The 21923-nt window shown below is 38.1% G+C and overlaps 1 pseudogene; it reads left to right on the top strand.

The window, feature by feature from the left end:
- The first annotated feature begins 8140 nt into the window (after positions 1-8140).
- LOC111046825 lies at positions 8141-9340 on the top strand (annotated as a pseudogene).
- Positions 9341-21923: the final 12583 nt, after the last annotated feature.

The following is a 21923-nucleotide window of genomic DNA, read 5'->3' as shown; positions in this document are numbered from 1 at the left end:
AACAACCAAAATGATGAACATGGAATGGATCAACATTCATAGGTTGAAAAGAATAATAAAATTAACTGTTCTGAACAAAGCTCAGGCTAGAGCTACCAGTGGACTGTAATTTACTATTCAATTTATCAAATAGAAACGAGGAGCAAAATTTAATCTTCAATTTGAGCCAGGTTATTGGTACAGTTAAACTCTGCATTAATGAACAATAAAAAAGAGCAAAAACTCACCAGAATTAATCCAATTTTGTCTACTTGCCCTTCGAAGCCTTTATTAGGTGTTTTGGTCAGATTCAGGGGTGGAAAGAAATCTGGGAAAAAGATAGGTTTTCGCTTCCAGGCTGGTTTTCCGTGTTCAACTTGCAGGCTCCGTATACTGTACTATATTCCGAACGAAGCTCAAACTGGATTCTTTATAAATTCAGACTGATGCAAATTAATTCAATTTAACACTATTTACGATGTTATATTTATAATCCACACACACGACACTTAAACAATCAATTACTAGAAATTTCCGATGGAAATTACATTACAAAATACGAACTCGGTCTTCACAACAAGACAAGACAAAACGAACAAGAACGACTGACGAAACTAAAAACTTCCAGAATGCCAAGCAAGCAGGACGGTTTGCGCGTGCGCAAACACAGCTGCTATTCGCAGAACCAGTCTGGCATTTGGCGCTACGATTTGAATGCTCTGGCCGAAACATTAACAATTGAAATAAGCAACTTATCTTGAATTGAGAAGATCCACTATCACTTCATACCTGAACAAGAACATAATCAATAACATATTATATGGTTAAGCAGCTCTACTATAGAGCTCATTCAAAATATAAAACGGAATCTAAAATATAAAAAATATATATAAATAAAAATATAAATTAGAAAAAAAATCTACATTTTTTAAAATATAAATTTAAATATAATCTTTGAAATCAATTTACAACTCTCAAATGTCTTCCATATCTCTCACATTATTTGACAGAGAATTATACATTAGTGGTCATTCTGATACTATCCAAAGAATCTGATGAATTCTATGAGGGAAAGTTTTATGAGAAAGTTAAAGTTGGTGTATGAGTGTATATGATACACTAATAGATATTCCATGAATGGGGAGAACCATGAAAGTTCGATTCATTCGTTCTCATGACTCTGTTGATTCAAACTATGTATCGCCATCCAATTGAAGGATAACCAAGAACCAAGTCTCCTGGTGTTGGTTCCGCTTGACAGTTTTGTGTAGATTTTAGCTACGGTTAGTTCAACGTGTCGTTTTCTGAGTTTCGACCCACCAAAAATGATCCAGATAAACTTGTCAGGACGTGTTCGTCAACCAAAATGGCGATCAACACACTCATGCTGGATTTCACGACTTTGGAGTTCACGACTTTTTTACGACTTTGGAGTTCGTGCAGGTACTCTCTTCTCCATCGGTTCCAGAACGATTGAATGAGTTGACCAATCAATTCATACCTGGTGAGACGATTCACAGGGACACTGTCCACGTCCCGCATGGGAAACGATTTCAACGGTGTGAGCGTCAAAAAGTGCGCTGGGGTTAAAGCCAGTGGTTCACACGGATCCTCACTCAGTACACACAGTGGGCGGGAATTCAGGACACCTTCAATCTGCACCAACACCGTGTTCAGTTCCTCATAGGTGAGAAGTTGATTGCCACTTACTCGGAACAGATGCAACTTTACAGATTTGACATTTGCCTCCCATAGACCTCCAAAATGCGGTGAACCAGGGGGAATGAATTTCCATTCAATTTTGTGTTCGGCGAGTTGACTAGTCAATGTGGTTTGAAACTCGGACGAATTCAAAAGTTGAGATATATTTCGCAACTGTTCCTTGGCACCTACAAAATTAGTACCACAATCGGAATACATCACACGACAGGGTCCACGACGTGACAAAAAACGACGAAACGCATCTAAAAACATGGGCGTTGATAGATCCGATACCAACTCAATATGTACCGCCTTTGTTGCCATACACACAAACAGACAAATGTAGGCTTTCAAAATACAAGGATTACGACGTCTCGTCATAGTAATACACAAAGGACCAGCGTAATCCACACCACAATTTTCAAATGGTTTGCATTGTGACACTCGACAAGCAGCCAGGTCACCCATTTTTGGAATGATTGCATTATTACTAGGTCGAACACGGAAACAACGATTACACTTAAACACACAAATACGAATAATAGAGCGAGCAGACAGTATCCAGAATTTCTGTCTGATCAAGGACAACAATAACGAAGGTCCAGCATGACAGTTCTTCTTGTGATGATAATCAATCAACATCGATACGAAAGCGTCGGATTTTGGTAGGATCATCTGATGACAAGTCTCAAATTCCAGTCCAGCATGAGACAAACGACCGCCGATGTGAATCACACCTTTATCAATGAATGGAGACAGGCGACGAAGGCACATAGAACAATCTTCTCCCTTCTCCAATTGCACAAATTCAGATGAAAAATGTATCTTCTGCACCACTTTACATAGATACCTCTCAGCAACATCGAAATCTGATTCCTCTGATTGGGGTAAGATTCGTAAGAATTTGAGAACAAGAATTACAATTCTCAAAAGACGACCATAATCCGAACAACGACCAATCAATGAATATACTGCATTGCTGTTACAATCAGGAGATTTTGTGACTGTCAACACTGACGGTTTTTTCGCCTCCGGTGGATCCACGATCTCTTCCATTTGAGTTCGGACGGGCCAATCGCATTCGTCCTCTGCTAACCATGATGGACCTGAAAGCCACAACGGAATGTTCACAAGCTCTACTGGTGATAAACCTCTAGACAAACAGTCCGCGGGATTTTCAATTCCGGCAACATGCATCCACTCCTGTATACAAGAATCCTGTATTTTTGCAACGCGATTACCAACAAAAGTTTGCCATTTCGCGGATGGAGCATTAATCCAACACAAGGTGACTGTCGAATCAGAGAGTGCGACAATACAAGACACATGACAACGTTCACTAATAATAGTGACTACTGAATTCATGAGTTCTGCCAACAAGAGTGCCGCACACAACTCCAAACGAGGTATTGAAACAACTTTAGATGGTGCTACCTTGGACTTGGAACACAATAATACAACTCTTGACTCCTCGCTCTCCTTCTGCGACTTCACATAGATAACTGCACCATAACCCGACAATGATACGTCACAAAAACCAATCAAACTGATGTGAGAATCCTGAAACAAACCAACGTGACGTGGAACAGCAAATTTTAATAATAGAGGCAACTCTTTTTGACAATTCTCCCAAAGAGTGCATATAGACTCAGGCGGCTTCTCGTCCCAATCCACTCCTAATTTCCACAGTTTCTGGACAAGACATTTTAGAAATAACGTAAACGGTGACAAGAGACCAAGTGGATCATAGATACGAGCCATCACTGACAGAATAGAACGCTTAGTAGCGACGACCTCACCACACTTGACGGAAAACTGAAACAGATCAGTACTAGGTTGCCAATTCAATCCCAAGATAGCCAAGGAGTTGTCTGCTTCGAAATCCTTGTACGAAAACGATTTCTCTTCCTCCGAGAATTTCTCCAGCATTGATGGTGAATTTGACGTCCACTTTGTGAGCGAGAAACCTCCTCCCTCAAACAGCTGCTTGAACTGATGATACAGCTCCGCGGCCTCTGACTCTGTGGCGACAGATGTGACTAAGTCGTCCATGAACATGTCTCTTGGTATTCTCGCCTTGGCTGCTGGAAAACGATTTCCATCCTCCTCTACAAGCTGGTGGACGGTGCGAAGCGCCAAATATGGAGAGCTTGAAACACCAAAAACAACACAATTGAGCTGATAAACTTCGATCGGATCCTCCGGCGAAAATCTCCACAATACACGCTGATAACGACGGCAGGAATCCTCCACTAATATCTGTCGATACATTTGTTTAATGTCGGCAGTTAGTGCGATTGGGAACAAACGAAAATTAACTAACAAAACAAAAATGTCAGTCTGCAATTTGGGACCAGCATGAAGAACCTGGTTCAATGACAAACCCGATGATGTTCTGGAACCAGCATCAAATACAATTCGGATGGGCGTGGTAGTGCTGCTTGCTTTCACGATGGCGTGATGCGGTATGTAGTAACCACCTCGGTCTGTCTGATCTGCTACAAACGACATGTGACCCTGACGTAGGTAATCAATCAATATTTCATGATATGAAATACGAGTATTGCTGTCATGCTCTAGTCGTCTCTCCAAACTCAGCAGTCGGCGTTCGGCGACAGCATACGAATCTCCCAAGCTGCTGGGCGGCTCCGCAAATGACAAGGCAACAACAAAACGACCAGAATTCACACGATGTACAGACTTCCGAAAATTTACCTCACACTCCAACTCTTCCGGTTTCAGTTGACAGCTTGGTGTAGGGCACGATTCCAACTCCCAAAAACGTTCCACAAAACTATCCAATGATGGACTACTAACGAATGGACTACAGATGGCTGTAAAACAATTCGACACATTTTTTGTTGAAGTGAGAATCGGCGCTCTCCCCATCAGAATGTGACCAAAGACACTATTAACAGTCATCAATTCGTGCGATTCACCTATACTAGGACTCCCACGTAGCAAGTGAGGAACTAACTCTGCACCAATGATGCCATCTATTCTACTAGGAAGGTAGAATTTGTCGTCAGCCAGTGTGAGATTTTCAAGATGATGAAGTTTGGATCTGTCGATTTCACAAGAAGGCAACTTGTCGATGATTTTATCTACCACTGTGGCATCCATCAAAAACTTGACGTAGGATCCAACTTCGACTGAATCGACACACAAGTACGACCTCGAACTTCACTAGTACCACCACCGAATCCACGAACAACGGTTTTCATGGGCTGGAATGGTAGTCTCAAACGCCGACACAATTTGGCTGTAACAAAATGACACTGACTCCCGGTGTCAATCAAGAAACGAACATCACAAAGCTGACCATTACAATCTCGAATATGTGCAGTGACGGTCGACAACACAATGGTCGAATTTTCTACATCATTGGATGTAGAACAACAACTAATAGGTGATGTGCCACCTGCCTTGGAGTTCGACGAAGACGCAACACCTTCATTGGAACTTGATCTGGAAAAGTGCAATAAAGAATGATGAGATTCTCGACATTGAGCACACTGAGTTTTACTACGACAATTTTTACTCAAATGATCCAAATCAAGACAACGAAAACAACAAAACTTTCCTTTAATCAAACAATAACGATCCCAAGGAGTCATTTTCAAGAAACTAGCACAATCTACTAACCGATGACCCGGTTTTAAGCACTTCAGACAATTGGGATTTTCACTAGATGCATCGTTAGATGAATCATTGGATTGAACCACAAACACCTTTGATTTATTATCTTTTTTGTGCTTCATATAAACGATTCAGTCTGTTTCTCATCAGAAGGAAGAGTCTTAATTTGCTTTTCAATGAATTTGACATAATCGGCATAAGTTGCATAGCCTTGTCACGTACGGCCGATTCAAAATTTCTACGAGAACTTGGATCCAGCAATCTCAAGCCATGATAGAGGAATATCGAGTCTGACAAATCAGTGAGTCGCAATCTCTTCACTGCATTGATGGAACTGCAAAACCCATCCAAAATCGCAATACAACCTGCCTTTGATTCTGATTTTATTGGACGAAATTCAAAAATTTGTTTGAAATAGGCATCGACTTGCGCTCGTGGATCGTTATAGCGGGTCAATAATGCCTGCCAAATTATTAGATAATTATTAGCCAATGGTGGCAAATGACGACAAATATTTGCTGCTTGTCCAGTAAGTCTACTTACAAGATATTGGACCTTCTGCTGATCGTTCAAACTCTTGTTGTCATGTACCAATGCCTTGAATAATTCATAAAACACCGACCATTGAGTCTGGTTCCCATCAAATTTTGGAAGGTCGATTTTGGGCAGTACTGATTCGGACACGACCGGCTGTGCACTAGCTGCTGAAGCTGCCGAAGATTGAGCAATAGCATCAGTCGCCTCTCTCTGTTTGAGAGTGTTAGCCGCAACTTCAATATACTGAAACAAATCTAGATGTGAGTCGTTGAATGCTACAACATAATCTTTATTCAACTCAAGTTCCAACTCATTAACCACTAATTCTGTCTTTTCATAATCCGAAATGGTCTGAGACACCCGAGGATACAACACTAAAAATTGCTCAGCAACTTTTGGATCAGAGACATTTTTAGACAGGTCATAAATTTTTTGCAATCTGGCATACAATTGTTCCAGTTTAGCGCGATGAACCCTGATTTGTTTCTGTAATTTTTCCTTCATCTTGAACTCATACACAAAACAATTCAGCCCCAACAATACAAACAACAGACAAAAAAAAAACAAGAATGAGTTCAAAACTAAATGGAAGGAAAAATCACGACTAGTAAGTTATCAAAGTTAAACTTTGATTATCAATTCACAAGACAAGTTACTGCTGAAGACAAAACTATATGATTAGATAATGTTCTTCCAAACTCACAAACAAACGATAACTTGTTGAATTGAACAAACAAAATCATGCTGTGATTAACCTTCACTAACATGTACAATACAAAATGGACAATACAAAATCCAACAAACAAATTCCTGAGAAAAGAGCACAATGAGCCTAGTTTCAGGAAAATTACAATTTTAACTAAAATAAATTTAATTTCAGACAAATACAAATTGACAAGAAACCTTACTCTAGAACAAGGCTACAACAAACTAAAGTTGTGCATAGATCAGACAATTCTGAACATGCCAACATTGGACAAATACAAAATTGCTTAAATCTAATGTGTGTGAATTAATCAACAAATTACAAATTTAAATTCATCACGGTTCGGAGGCCAGAAATGTTCTGAACAAAGCTCAGGCTAGAGCTACCAGTGGACTGTAATTTACTATTCAATTTATCAAATAGAAACGAGGAGCGAAATTTAATCTTCAATTTGAGCCAGGTTATTGGTACAGTTAAACTCTGCATTAATGAACAATAAAAAAGAGCAAAAACTCACCAGAATTAATCCAATTTTGTCTACTTGCCCTTCGAAGCCTTTATTAGGTGTTTTGGTCAGATTCAGGGGTGGAAAGAAATCGGGGAAAAAGATAGGTTTTCGCTTCCAGGCTGGTTTTCCGTGTTCAACTTGCAGGCTCCGTATACTGTACTATATTCCGAACGAAGCTCAAACTGGATTCTTTATAAATTCAGACTGATGCAAATTAATTCAATTTAACACTATTTACGATGTTATATTTATAATCCACACACACGACACTTAAACAATCAATTACTAGAAATTTCCGATGGAAATTACATTACAAAATACGAACTCGGTCTTCACAACAAGACAAGACAAAACGAACAAGAACGACTGACGAAACTAAAAACTTCCAGAATGCCAAGCAAGCAGGACGGTTTGCGCGTGCACAAACACAGCTGCTATTCGCAGAACCAGTCTGGCATTTGGCGCTACGATTTGAATGCTCTGGCCGAAACGTTAACAATTGAAATAAGCAACTTATCTTGAATTGAGAAGATCCACTATCACTTCATACCTGAACAAGAACATAATCAATAACATATATATGGTTAAGCAGCTCTACTATAGAGCTCATTCAAAATATAAACGGAATCTAAAATATAAAATATATATATAAATAAAAATATAAATTAGAAAAAAAATCTACATTTTTTTAAAATATAAATTTAAATATAATCTTTGAAATCAATTTACAACTCTCAAATGTCTTCCATATCTCTCACATTATTTGACAGAGAATTATACATTAGTGGTCATTCTGATACTATCCAAAGAATCTGATGAATTCTATGAGGGAAAGTTTTATGAGAAAGTTAAAGTTGGTGTATGAGTGTATATGATACACTAATAGATATTCCATGAATGGGGAGAACCATGAAAGTTCGATTCATTCGTTCTCATGACTCTGTTGATTCAAACTATGTATCGCCATCCAATTGAAGGATAACCAAGAACCAAGTCTCCTGGTGTTGGTTCCGCTTGACTGTTTTGTGTAGATTTTAGCTACGGTTAGTTCAACGTGTCGTTTTCTGAGTTTCGACCCACCAAAAATGATCCAGATAAACTTGTCAGGACGTGTTCGTCAACCAAAATGGCGATCAACACACTCATGCTGGATTTCACGGTGGTGACGACGCAGGTGACCGACGCCAAAGAGTGGGCCGCCATGAAGGGAATGATGGCTAAGGTGACTGGTGGCTACATCTCAGACATGAGCGAGGTGAATGACCTGCAGATGGGTGGTGGGGTCTGTGTACACGGGCACACGTGGCTCATTTGTCATGTTGCGCGGCTTTCCACAAGGATTGGTGTCCATCAACATTGAGTACTACAAGGCCGACGCCGATGAGCATTTGCTCACTTTCGAGTTAACCAAAAATCTGTCAGAAGAATTGAAGGTGATGACCGATGCGAAAAAGTGTCACAAATATCCGGCATTCAAGACCTTTTGACGACTGTTACTTCCTTAATTCCAATGAACGCATCTTGAAGTACGACATTGATTTGGTTGTATTCGAAAAAAATTCGCCTTATTAGAAAGTCCAAATCGTTCATTCGATGAGTCTGGGCAAACTTCTCATTTTGGATGAGCTACAGAACTTGTCCGAGCGAGACTTGATCTACACTGAAACCCTGATGCAACGTGGCAAGGTGGACTACAAGGGCAAAGAGGTGGTGATTCTCGGGGGAGGGGATGGTGCCCTGTTGTACAAATTGCTCAAAGAAGAACTGGCCTTTGTTACCATGATGAAGCTGGATGAAGTTGTTTTGAGAGCATGTAGAGAACATTTGAGGGGCTGATGTGGCAACTGCCTGGATCAGTTGAAAGGAGATAAATATGAGATAATAGTGAATGATTGTGTGAAATCATTGGACAAGATGATAAAGGAGGGCAAGAGAGTGGACTTTGTGTTTGGTGACCTGACCGACATCCCAGTGTCGACCACACCACAGGGGGAGTTCTGGGACTTCATCTGGCTCATACTCAACAAGGCAATGTAAGTGCTCAAGCCCAAGGGCAGTACATGACTCATGGAAATGGTGCGTCAAGTCCGCAATTGTTGAAGATGTTTGAAGAGCAGTTGAACAATCTGAAAGTGCCTGTTGAGTTCACCACTGACAGGGCCTTTGTTCCATCCTTCCTCGAAGACTGGGTCTTCAATCAGGTATGGCGAAAGCCAATGCCCGACTAGCAGCAACTGGTGACGTCAAATGGCAGGGAGGGTGGCTTGTCCAAGGATCAAAGCAAAACACATCACAGCCGTCCTTGGCCTTCCTGATATTCGATAAATAGTTCAACTTTTGTTTGTTGGTAGATTGTTAAAGGGATTCTGGGACAAGTCATTGCGCTCTGGTCACTAAGTAGTTTCTAAGGGGGGTTCTGGGATGGTGTCATTCTCCTCTGGCCAATAAGTAGTTTTTAAGGGGGGTTCTGGGACAGTATCATTCACCTCTGGCCAATAAGTAGTTTTTAATGGGGGTTCTGGGACAATGTCATTCACCTCTGGCCAATAAGTAGTTTTCAAAGGGGGTTCTGGGACAATGTCATTCACCTCTGGCCGATAAGTAGCTTTTTAAGGGAGTTCTGGGACAATGTAATTAAAATATTAATTTTAGAGAGAATGATCCCGGAAATTACTTTATTATACCTAGAAATATGGCAAAGCCAAACAATAATAGGTTGACTTGTGATATTGAAGTTAATAATAGATACTCTATGCTTTTTGTGGACGAATCGTCAACTTTGGCATGTGAACCTAATAATGCACAAGTGTTTCAAGTAGAAGCGGAGGTCCACTACACTGAAACAGAAAATCGGCAAACTAAACCAGTAGAACAACCTAAGACCCAACAAGGCAAACAAAAAAGGAGTAGACCATCAAATAATAAAAGGAGAAAAATCACAGTACTGTCAGATAGTCATGGAAGGGAACTTAGTAAATACTTAAGAAATTTGAAAGACGAGTTTGAGGTATTTGTATATGCGAAACCTGGAGCCAAACTCAAGCACATCGTTCAGGATGGATTAAATTTTGTCAAAGACTTCACCGAAGAGGATTATATTGTTCTGTTGGCCGGAACAAATGATTGTCATCGAGGTGAACCACATCAATTGACTGTGCTCCAGGGAGTAGAATCTCTTCTCAAATTAAATCTAAAGGCTCAAATTTTAGTGTGCAGTATACCTTACCGATACGATGATCCCGAACTCAATAATGATATCTTCTACTCCAATCACTTACTTCCAAAAACATTGAGTGAATCTGAATGTAGTGGTGACCTCAGACTTTGCTACGTTGATATCAATAATCTCTTCAATAGATATCATTTCACAAAACACGGCCTTCATCTGAATCGACGCGGTAAAGTGATGCCTGCAAATCATTTTATGAAGTTTGCAGGCGATTCTACAAAAGGACGTGACAATAACGGATTAGCGGAGATCGGAGAACCAGCAGGAGTGGATGCAGCCCATGTTTCTGACTCATTGGAATACTCTAGGAATGGTCCCCATCAGGACACGCCCTTACCAATGCACAAGTGGACAGCTGATGTGAACTCAACAGAAATTGAACAGCAACTTCGGAGTTCAATTCAGAACTGCAGTGACAATGTTGTGGAAAGTTTGTCTTCTGATATGTCTTGCAATAGTCTTGATTCAAGTTTTTTAAGATTTGTGAAAATCTAAATGCAATGTCTGAGACCAAGTCTGCGCCTAATCAACAAAACAAACAGAATCATTCTAATCCAATGCATTGGAACACACAGGGAATCACTCAGAGCAATAAATTAGATGGAATTAATTTATTCATTGACACATTAACAATATTAGGCCACATATAATCTGTCTGACAGAACACTGGGCTAATGATAGTAATTCATTTCTATTGCATAAGTTTCATAATTTCAAACTCATTTCATATCATTGTGAACCTGAAAAAATAAGAGGAGGTTCTTGCATCCTTGCTAGGAATGATTTAAATTTCGTACCAATAAAAGATTTTGAAAATTTTAATCTTGAACAATCTTTTGAATGCTGCAGTGCAAAAATTACTGGAGATTTGAACCTCATAATCATAAACGTCTATAGATCACCTAAAAATTCCAAATTATCATTTGTGCCTGCACTTTTTAAAAGATAATAGATAAGATAATTTTGAATAAAATTTAGAATTTAGAAATAGGCCGACACATCTAGAAAATACCTGAGTCTATACCTAATTCATGCAGGTGAACGGGCTAGAGTCAAGAAAACTTCAATTATCTTGCCATGCCTGATTAATAGGTTATACTATAGAAAATCACTACAATTTGAAATAATTGAAAAATACAAACAGTTTCAATAAACATTGGCAACTAAAATCGAACAACAGAAACAACAATTTCATGTTACTTTGTTGACATTCTTCATCTGATTCGGGGGCGCATTACTATCCCCGTTTAGATAGCAATACGTCACAAAACCAAACAATATCAGTCATCAAATAACAAATAATTAACTTCAACATAAAATTACTCTAGAAAGAAAAGCCCGTTGAACCCAAGTTTCGTCGATAGTAACCATATAACCCATTTCATAATAATTTGAATCCCCACTTTTGATTGACATTCTCGAATGAACCTTTGTTTCACTACACTGCACTTTCGTTGGTCTGTACGTTGCTTTATCGTCGGGGTTACAGTACCTTGTTTTTGGCGGTGAGCTTTTACCGGTTGAATTTGGCTTGACGGCGACGTCCTCTTACGTCCCTAGACCTGTCGTCTGAACGGGTGTCTTGAAGCGGTGTTACATAAAGTTGCGGAACCAAAGGGGTGGTAGTACAAGAAGTTGGTTTGGGAACACACATGAACCGCTGTAAATAAATGTATTACAACATTAATTTCTAACCCTTCCTACAATTCATCAAAAGCTAAAACAGGAGTTATCTATTGATTACAATTAATTAAATTCTCTCATTCTATTTGAATCCTCATTTTATATAGATTTTTATCTTTAAACTACTGATTCTTTTTATCAGAATTAATGGATCTTTCTTCACAAATAATTCAAATTGAAATGATGCTAACTTATATGATATTTTTCGTTTGGTTTGCGAAATCAAATATAATTTTTCATATAGTAGCTCGGCTAGTATTGTTGGAAACTTGTGCGCCAGCCAACATTTATTTTATTTATTATTTATGAACTATAGGACGCAATCCAAGTGTAAATAACGGGCATTCGCCCAAAACTGCTCAGAACCTTAATTAAAAATGAACATTCCAGAGTTTATGATTTGATTTACCTACTACTACTACTGGTGGAACATGTTAGGGTGAGTCATTGCACCCTAACTCGGCAGTGTCTTGAGCTATGGAGCTCTATGACTGCTCAAAGTAATAACAGTGCTGAAGTTGGGGGTTCCTGATATATAAGACCTTCAGTAGAGCTTGGCAATTTTATCTTTATTTATTTTTTTTTTTTTTTTTTTTCCTGCCAAGTCTACTTTTTTGGGAGAAGTGGTAATGGAGAAGGGTTCTCTCCTAGGGAATGGAATACTGTGAACAGTGGCTGACTGACAATCAGCTGCTGGCACGAACTGCTAACTGTCAATCAGGCCACCATTGTTGAAATGGGAGTGGCTTGTGGGTTTGAGGTGGTCGTGGTATTTCGTACATCTGCCTTATTGATGTACGCCACGAGATAGAAGCTGTATCATGAAGCTTTCGAGATGTGAGCTGAATGAAGTTGAGTAATTGAGGGGTACTGGCATATTCATAGAGTAACCTATTATTCACTGTGTAGTGAAAGTTGCAGATGGTTCTGATGAGTCTGTTTTGAAGGCCAAATAGACGTTTTCTATTGGTCTTCGATAGATATGGGAACCAGACTGGGGCGGCATAGGTCAGGTATGCTCTGATGATGGCTGTGAATATGAGCAGCCGAAATTTCAGGGGGAGTGAAGGGGTGACAAGTAGGGGGAATAGTTGTACAAACAGCACACGACAGTGTTGAATTTTCACTTTAATGTGTTGTTTGAAAGTGAGTGTTCTATCCAGAGTTACACCTAGGTACTTGACGGTATGGGACCATGGCAGGGCGTGGCCATGGATTTTGAGAGTGGGAGGAAGTTTGAGTTTTCGGGAAAAGGCGACAGCCACACATTTAGTTGGATTTATCTCTACCTTCCAGGATGAACACCAGGATGTAAGCAGGTTTAATTGCTCTTGAACATTCCTGGCCGCCCTATTCAGATTCATGCTGCTCGAGTGGAATGTGGTGTCATCAGCAAATAGACTTGTTTGAACTGAAGGTAGAGATGGCATGTCATTGATGAAGAAGGAGTAGAGGATAGGTCCAAGCACAGATCCTTGGGGGACACCTGCTGTTGCTGGGGTGAGAGCTGAAGAGTTTACTGAAGATGGGGTTTGGTTGTGAACTTCGAAATACCTATTAGTAAGGTATGACTTGAAGAGTCTTATTGTTGAAGGTGGAAAGACAGATGAAAGTTTATAGAGTAGTCCATCCAGCCACACAGTGTCGAAGGCTGCTTTGAAGTCTATAAAGACTGCAGCCACGTGCTCTTTCTTGTTGAAAGAATCTGATAACTGAGAGCAGAATTTCATTAGTTGCAGTGTTGTTGAACAACCTGCACGAAATCCAAACTGCTCTGGCCTTATCACACTATCTAATGTATCTCTTATATGTTTCTCCAGAAACATTTTCTCAAAAAGCTTTGAGAAAAAGCAGGGTATGGAGATTGGCCTGTAGCTGGATGGTAGGGTGGAGCGTTTTCCTGGCTTTAGGAGCAGGAATAATTTGCTCTTTTTCCATTCTGAGGGGAAGTGTTGGGTGTTCAGAATGGAATTGAAAATTACAAGCAGGTGTTGGGCTAGCTCTGGAGGCGCATTTAAGATGGCCTTTCCAGAAATACCATCAAGACCTGGGGCCTTTTTTGGATTTGTATTTTTAAGTGCATTTGTTATATCTCCCATTGTAAAAGGTGAGAGATTATTTGGGGTGGGGTCTTGCACTGTTACTAAAACACTGTCAACTATTTTTCTAAAGTGGGTGCCGAGCTCTTGACTATGAGGGACGGGTGGATTTGAGAAGTGGAGTTCTAGATGGGAGGCAAACTCATCCACTTTCTCTTGGTCTGAGAAGATTAGCCCATTTGGGCCCTCAAGTGGAGAGTTTGGAGGTTTTTTCCTGAGAAGTTTACGGGTAGCTTGCCAGGCTGAGTTGGGTGGCAAAGAGGTGAGATACTCTTCCCAGGATTGGAGGCGATGTAGTTTAAGTAGTTGAGAGCATTTGTTCGATGCTCTATTAAATGCATATTTGTCAGCAGGAGCTCGTGTTATCTGCCAACGTTTGCGAGTGCTGCGGCGCTCTCTGATAGCCACTTGAATTTCAGTGGGAAGTAGTGAGCGTCGTTGGGGTGGGGCTAAGGAAGTGTTATCAGCTAGTGCTGTTTTTATAACTTCCGTAATATTTGCTGTATGAGCTTCCAAGTCGACAGTGTTCGAATGTGTGCTTGGAAGGATGGGAATAGAGTTTGACACACTTTCATGATACTTCCTCCACTTCACTGTAAGGCGATGTGGAGGTGGTCTTGCAATGTAGTCGGGATTCACAAGAGTGAACAACACTGGCAGGTGATCTGAAGACAGGTCCTCGACCACCTCAACCAGGGAGGTTCTTGTGAGTCCCACTGACAATGCATAATCCAATATGTCAGGTTGAGCAGCTTGATTGCACATACTTGTATGTGTGGGAGATGATGGGACATGGAAATGTATGTCTGTGTCAAATTTTTCTATGAATTCAAGGAGGGATTTTCCTGCTATGTTTGTAACCCGGCAGCCAATAGCTGTGTGTTTGGCATTCCAATCACCAGCAACAAACATACAGGGGGAGGAGGTAAAAAGTTGAGATAGGAGGTCAGAGTTGAACTCTCTATTACGAGGAGGATTATATATGGAAACAAAAGTAACCGGTGTATTCTGTACAGAGATAGTTGCCGCTATTACATCCATGTCTGGTATGGATGGGAGTGTGTGTACACAGAACGAGTGTCTTCTGTGTATTAGAAGGGCTACACCACCATGGGTTTGATTAAGCTCATTAGGGAGGCGGTCGTAGCGAAGGCAGTGGTATGAGGGGAATTTAATTGGAATAGTAGTTGGCATTTGTGTTTCCTGAATAAGAGCCACATCTATATCCAGATCACTAAGAAAGTGACGAAGTTCGTCTATTTTGTGTCTTAATCCATCTGCATTGAATGAAATAATTTTGAAATTATTCATTTTAGTTCAACAGGGAGGGGAGTGCACTAATAAGAATGGCAATGGCTTCACCAATGTTCAAGGCATTGATGAGACGTGGTAGGGTACTTACCACCCATTGAACGAATTTTTCTGAGCTCAGAAAGCTCAGTAGACCTCCCTGTCCCTGTTGAGATTGTGAGGAGGGAGGTTGTGAACTTCCCGAGTTTGACTCCACTGAAGGTGGTGTTTTTGTTTGGGAAGGGAGGGAGGGGAAGTTCTCTCGAATATTTATAATAGGTGAGGAGGGAACCCTTTCCACTGGGGGTGATGGAAATTTATTTTTCACTATCACTGGTCGTTCTTTGATGAATACTTTTGTCACTTTGTGACTACGGGGAGGGGGTGGGGGACTCGGACTATTCCCTGTAGCCCCCTGAACGGCCGCCGAGTAGGAGAGTGAGGCTGGATCGGCCACTCTCGCCTCTCTCGGCCGCCGTTCCGCGACTGGAGGCTGCACGGAAGTCGACTGTTGTGAGACAGTCGATTTTTTGGCTGGCAGCCTGTTAATTTGAGCCTGGTGTGTTGGACACCCTCTGTAGTTGGCTGTGTGAGCTCCTTGACAATTCACACAACGGGGCTTCTCTGATTGAAGATCTCTCTTACAATCACTTGCCTTGTGGTTGTCTCCACACTTAACACAACGTGGTGTGTGGAAACAATTCACTGAACTGTGGCCATATCGCTGGCAATTGAAGCATTGATTTACCTACAAATACAAGTCCAAAAACTAGTATCAACTGAAATTATGAATTTATCACCTAATAAAACAAGACACTTTATAACACAATAAAAGAAAAAAATATTGAAAATTTCACTTTAAGGAAAGATAATGTTTGCCTTATAAGATTCATCTTGTGGAATTTTTACCTTTAATTAAATAAAATTAGTAAACACATAGAAAGTAATTTAAATTGTATTAAAATTTGAACATTCATTAATATTAATTTCCTGGAAAAGAAAAACTTTCTTCTTCGTCTATTAAGATTTCTATCATAAAAAATTTACTAAATCATTCGACAGCCTTAATGACATAAGAAAACAGAGTCTGAAAAATATAAATTAAAAAATGTCATAAACTCAATATGAACATAATCTTAAAAGTTTCATTCCAATTTAAAGGCTATCTTCCTGACTTTCAGCAATACTCTACGATAATATATCTCCAGAAACAATAACTCAAATGTAACGTAACTGAATACTTTCTATACTTCTGTAGAAAAAAATTATAAGTATCTTCCATCACTAATAAAATCAAAAGGATTATTCTCAATCAATATTATTAACTTGAAAAATAACAGGCTTTGTTGATAAAATCTTTTGATTGAAGTTTCACTTAATTAATTTCCCTAAATTATATTTTAACCTTAGTTTACGTACCTTAGCGGTTATTTGAAGAAACAATTATTCGTACATGATGAAGAAACACAATTAAACCTTTCAGGACATGGCACTACTAGTAAATTTAAACATTAATAAAAAATAAACTAGCTCCTACATTAATTATGAAATAAACTTGTAAACCTGCCCAAAAAGGGCGAAACATAATGACTACATCTTTACTCTCGTAGTGCTCCTAGCAAAGTGTCCTCCGGAACGTAATCTGGTCTCTCGACTGGGGAATCCCCACTACTGTATTTAGAAACAGGTCTCCTATTGGGCGAATGGAATCAATTTGACCAATCATCGCGTGGCTTCTACAGCCTTTGGACCAAATAGTAACTGCAAAATCGGTAGTTTGTTATAATTTCAATGCTTGCTGTTTTCCAACTTATCGCATTTTATGTCGCGACAAGAAGGCTAAGTTTTAGAGATAATTCCATAATCTACATTCCTCGACAACTCGGAGCCACAATTTTTAAATATCTATCATGGGAAACTCGAAGTCATGGCCGTTCATAATAGAGAGAGAAAATAATTTATTTCGCTAACTCACTTACAATAATGGCTCTAGTCTATTGCGTATTAAATTTACTATTATAACTTGGGAAAAGGCCTGAATTAAAGACAGTGCCCGGCACACTCCCCTTCCTTCCGGTGTGAAACACGCAAAAAGAAATCTAATCAGGATATGTTACCATAGAGGCATTCTGTATGATTTGGAGAGTCGAATTTCTGGATTGATAGTAGGATCCAATTTGAAGCGGGCCCTCTTCAAAAGAAATCTCTTTAATCATTCCGAAATTCAGCAAAATGTATAACTAATTGAGATTTGTGGCAAGAGTCTTTAAAACTGTGGCAAGAGTCAGGACAAAACAATATGGACGTGTCCACCTTTTAAGTAGGTACTAAAGACGGACCGAGTATAATAATCTTGAATACTTCAATCACTTTATTGAGTCCCTGGTTATTTTCTTGGCAAACTCTAACAAGGGAAAACGTTTAAAAGACATCATAGTTTTAATTGGTCCTATGTTACTCTGCTGTTGTAAAATATGGAGTACCTTGATTATAATAGTAAAGGATGAAACCTTTTCACTCTGCTGAATGTATTGAAATCTAACTATCATTACTATAGGGTTGAGAGTGCAACATATTTTTAACAATATAAAGTAATTCAGTAGGCAATACTATTCTACATAGGCTACGATTCAAAGATAATAATGGTTGAAACTGCATTATTAGATCAACGCGAGAGCTATATGACACAACCACGATTTTGCATTCCACAATCATGAGAAAAAACACTTTTCATTATAATATTCCAGTAGGAATTTTTTACCACAGAACGCTAGTCAAAACAAAACTATGATCGAGTGCCAGGCTATTATTTATCGCAAACTCAAAGTACGTGACATTTTCTCTAAACACTGGAAGAGTAATTCTCAAGGCATGATTTAATAATATGAAAATTCAACTCGATCAACTAGCTTGGGACTGCTAATGCTTGACTTCTGATTATCAACATTATGAAATTCACCAATACATTAACACATTAATAGACTACTATTACACTATTACTGATTCTCAAGTTCACTGACATTTTCAACCTTACTGGAGCCTCACATAATTATTTCTCAACAATAAACTTCATATCCAACTAGTTTCAATTACTCTACTAGATCTCAAAATATCTCAACTTATTCACATGGAAAACTTGATTGCAATTTTACTATTCATCATTAAAATAATTTATCATTTCATTAAAGATTTTCCTTTTTTTTATTTATTAATTCTTTTTGACTACTCATCTCTAAAGGGTCCTACTACTGTTAATTACCTCAATAATTTAATTTTCCCAACAAAAATTCTATTTCCTTTTTGACACGAATTTTCCTACATATTTCTACTTTCATATCCCCAACTAAGTTTTTAATCAACCTTTCAACTCTCAACTACAGAATAATTTAAACTCATGCTTAACTCAAGAGATTTTCCCTTTTCATTTCAAATTCAACTAGAAGAATTTCACTGTTAATTTTATTTTAATTTAACCCGTTCAGTACTGTTCCAATATTTATTTCTACTTTCACTGATAACAATTTTAACATTACCTACTCGAGAATTTTTCTCTGTTATTTTATTTGTATACCTTTACTAATCACTTTAAATATTCATTGTCTAAAACCTTCAATTTTCGTTACCATACCAAATTTATAAGCAGCTTTCATCTCAATAATACCTTCTTTTTTTTTCTATTGTTACTTGTGATTTTGCGGCTGACTTTCCTACCAAACATTAACGAACCTTTTGACTGGGCTTCCCTAAACTGCCTTATTCTGATTGCTTTTTTTACAATCACTACGAAGACTCACTAAATATTCTAGATTTCGGTTTACGTTATTCTACTGACGAGCCCCATAACTCTCGAATGAACCAGACCGTTTACTAGATACAAAAAATCTTAGCTCACACCATCTTCGGTGCCTTTCGCTAAAATTATACAATTCCACCGTACAAATTTGCAAGGTTAGTCACAGCTAAATTCCTTGATTTGTTACATGGACAACTTTCGGGCAGTGCTCCGTTCTCTCTGGACACGGACCTACACTCGCGCCGATTACCTAAATTCAACAACAACACACACAGGCAGGACATCCCCGTGTCCTCCTCTAAATCTTGAGTCTCAACTAAACAAACAAAAAAATTCCCCACAGTCTACAGGAATCGTTACCAACACAACGGATCTTTACACTATCACTACGCATGCCTACCGCAAAAATCACACCTAAAAAAAAATATCTCCAATAATAAAACTGATTCACCTTTTCGAGAATAAACATTACTGATAAAGGGACTTGACAACCTCATCTGAATCAACTTATTTTCATACAAATTTCCAAGGATTTGATCATCGTTTCAACTTTAATCTACAATATCTAATTATTTAGTTTAAACATCTCAAGGCCAAAACTACTCATCAACTTTTCAAAACTGCATATCAACAATAACTAATAAAACAGTTTCCTATTTATTCTCTGATTACCTTTGATCTACCTAAACTTATCAAAAAAATTTCCTATTTTCCTCAAACATTCTCCCATAATAATTTCCGAATTTTCCTAATTTACTTGGGTTGACCTTTAAAATCTCAATATTCACTTTCACTACTACTATACTATGATGATACTCAAGTACCCGATGCGTGAGACCAGAATACGTACGTTGACATCACAATAATTTCTATCACCATTCACGGAATTACAGAATGCAAAAAATTTATTCAGTACTTACAATCAGTTATTTTCACCTATGCTAGTTTCTTCTTCTAATTTTTATTCTACCGTTAAACCTTTCAATATCAATGATCAATTTCAATATGAAGTTTCAGAATACATTCAACTTAAGCATCAATGATACTTGACTTTATCTTTAAGCACTTCAAAAGATTATCATTTTAATGGTTTAACATAACTGAATAACTTTCCTGTTTCATCTACAATTATTTAAACTTCAGAAAAATTGGAGTAGCAACTATAAATTATTCATTCAACTCAAGAAAACTTCAATTAATCTTGCCATGCCTGATTTAATAGGTTTATACTATAGAATAACACTACAATTTGAAATAATGGAAAAATACAAACAGCTTCAATAAACATTGGCAACTAAAATCGAACAACAGAAACAACAATTTCATGTTACTTTGTTGGCATTCTTCATCTGATTCGGGGGCGCATTACTATCCCCATTTAGATAGCAATACGTCACAAAACCAAACAATATCAGTCATCAAATAACAAATAATTAACTTCAACATAAAATTACTCTAGAAAGAAAAGCCCGTTGAACCCAAGTTTCGTCGATAGTAACCCATATAACCCATTTCATAATAATTTTGAATCCCCACTTTTGATTGACATTCTCGAATGAACCTTTGTTTCACTACACTGCACTTTCGTTGGTCTGTACGTTGCTTTATCGTCGGGGTTACAGTACCTTGTTTTTGGCGGTGAGCTTTTACCGGTTGAATTTGGCTTGACGGCGACGTCCTCTTAGTCCTAGACCTGTCGTCTGAACGGGTGTCTTGAAGCGGTGTTACATAAAGTTGCGGAACCAAAGGGGTGGTAGTACAAGAAGTTGGTTTGGAACACACATGAACCGCTGTAAATAAATGTATTACAGCATTAATTTCTAACCCTTCCTACAATTCATCAAAAGCTAAAACAGGAGTTATCTATTGATTACAATTAATTAAATTCTCTCATTCTATTTGAATCCTCATTTTATATAGATTTTTATCTTTAAACTACTGATTCTTTTTATCAGAATTAATGGATCTTTCTTCACAAATAATTCAAATTGAAATGATGCTAACTTATATGATATTTTTCGTTTGGTTTGCGAAATCAAATATAATTTTTCATATAGTAGCTCGGCTAGTATTGTTGGAAACTTGTGCGCCAGCCAACATTTATTTTATTTATTATTTATGAACTATAGGACGCAATCCAAGTGTAAATAACGGGCATTCGCCCAAAACTGCTCAGAACCTTAATTAAAAATGAACATTCCACAGTTTATGATTTGATTTACCTACAAATACAAGTCCAAAAACTAGTATCAACTGAAATTATGAATTTATCACCTAATAAAACAAGACACTTTATAACACAATAAAAGAAAAAAATATTGAAAATTTCACTTTAAGGAAAGATAATGTTTGCCTTATAAGATTCATCTTGTGGAATTTTTACCTTTAATTAAATAAAATTAGTAAACACATAGAAAGTAATTTAAATTGTATTAAAATTTGAACATTCATTAATATTAATTTCCTGGAAAAGAAAAACTTTCTTCTTCGTCTATTAAGATTTCTATCATAAAAAATTTACTAAATCATTCGACAGCCTTAATGACATAAGAAAACAGAGTCTGAAAAATATAAATTAAAAAATGTCATAAACTCAATATGAACATAATCTTAAAAGTTTCATTCCAATTTAAAGGCTATCTTCCTGACTTTCAGCAATACTCTACGATAATATATCTCCAGAAACAATAACTCAAATGTAACGTAACTGAATACTTTCTATACTTCTGTAGAAAAAAATTATAAGTATCTTCCATCAC

The sequence above is a fragment of the Nilaparvata lugens genome, chromosome 8 (assembly GCF_014356525.2).
Source record: "Nilaparvata lugens isolate BPH chromosome 8, ASM1435652v1, whole genome shotgun sequence".
In the NCBI taxonomy this organism is placed as follows: Eukaryota; Metazoa; Arthropoda; class Insecta; order Hemiptera; family Delphacidae; genus Nilaparvata; species Nilaparvata lugens.
The sequence above is the reverse complement of the archived record's forward strand: the minus strand, read 5'-3'. Positions and strand labels throughout refer to the sequence as shown.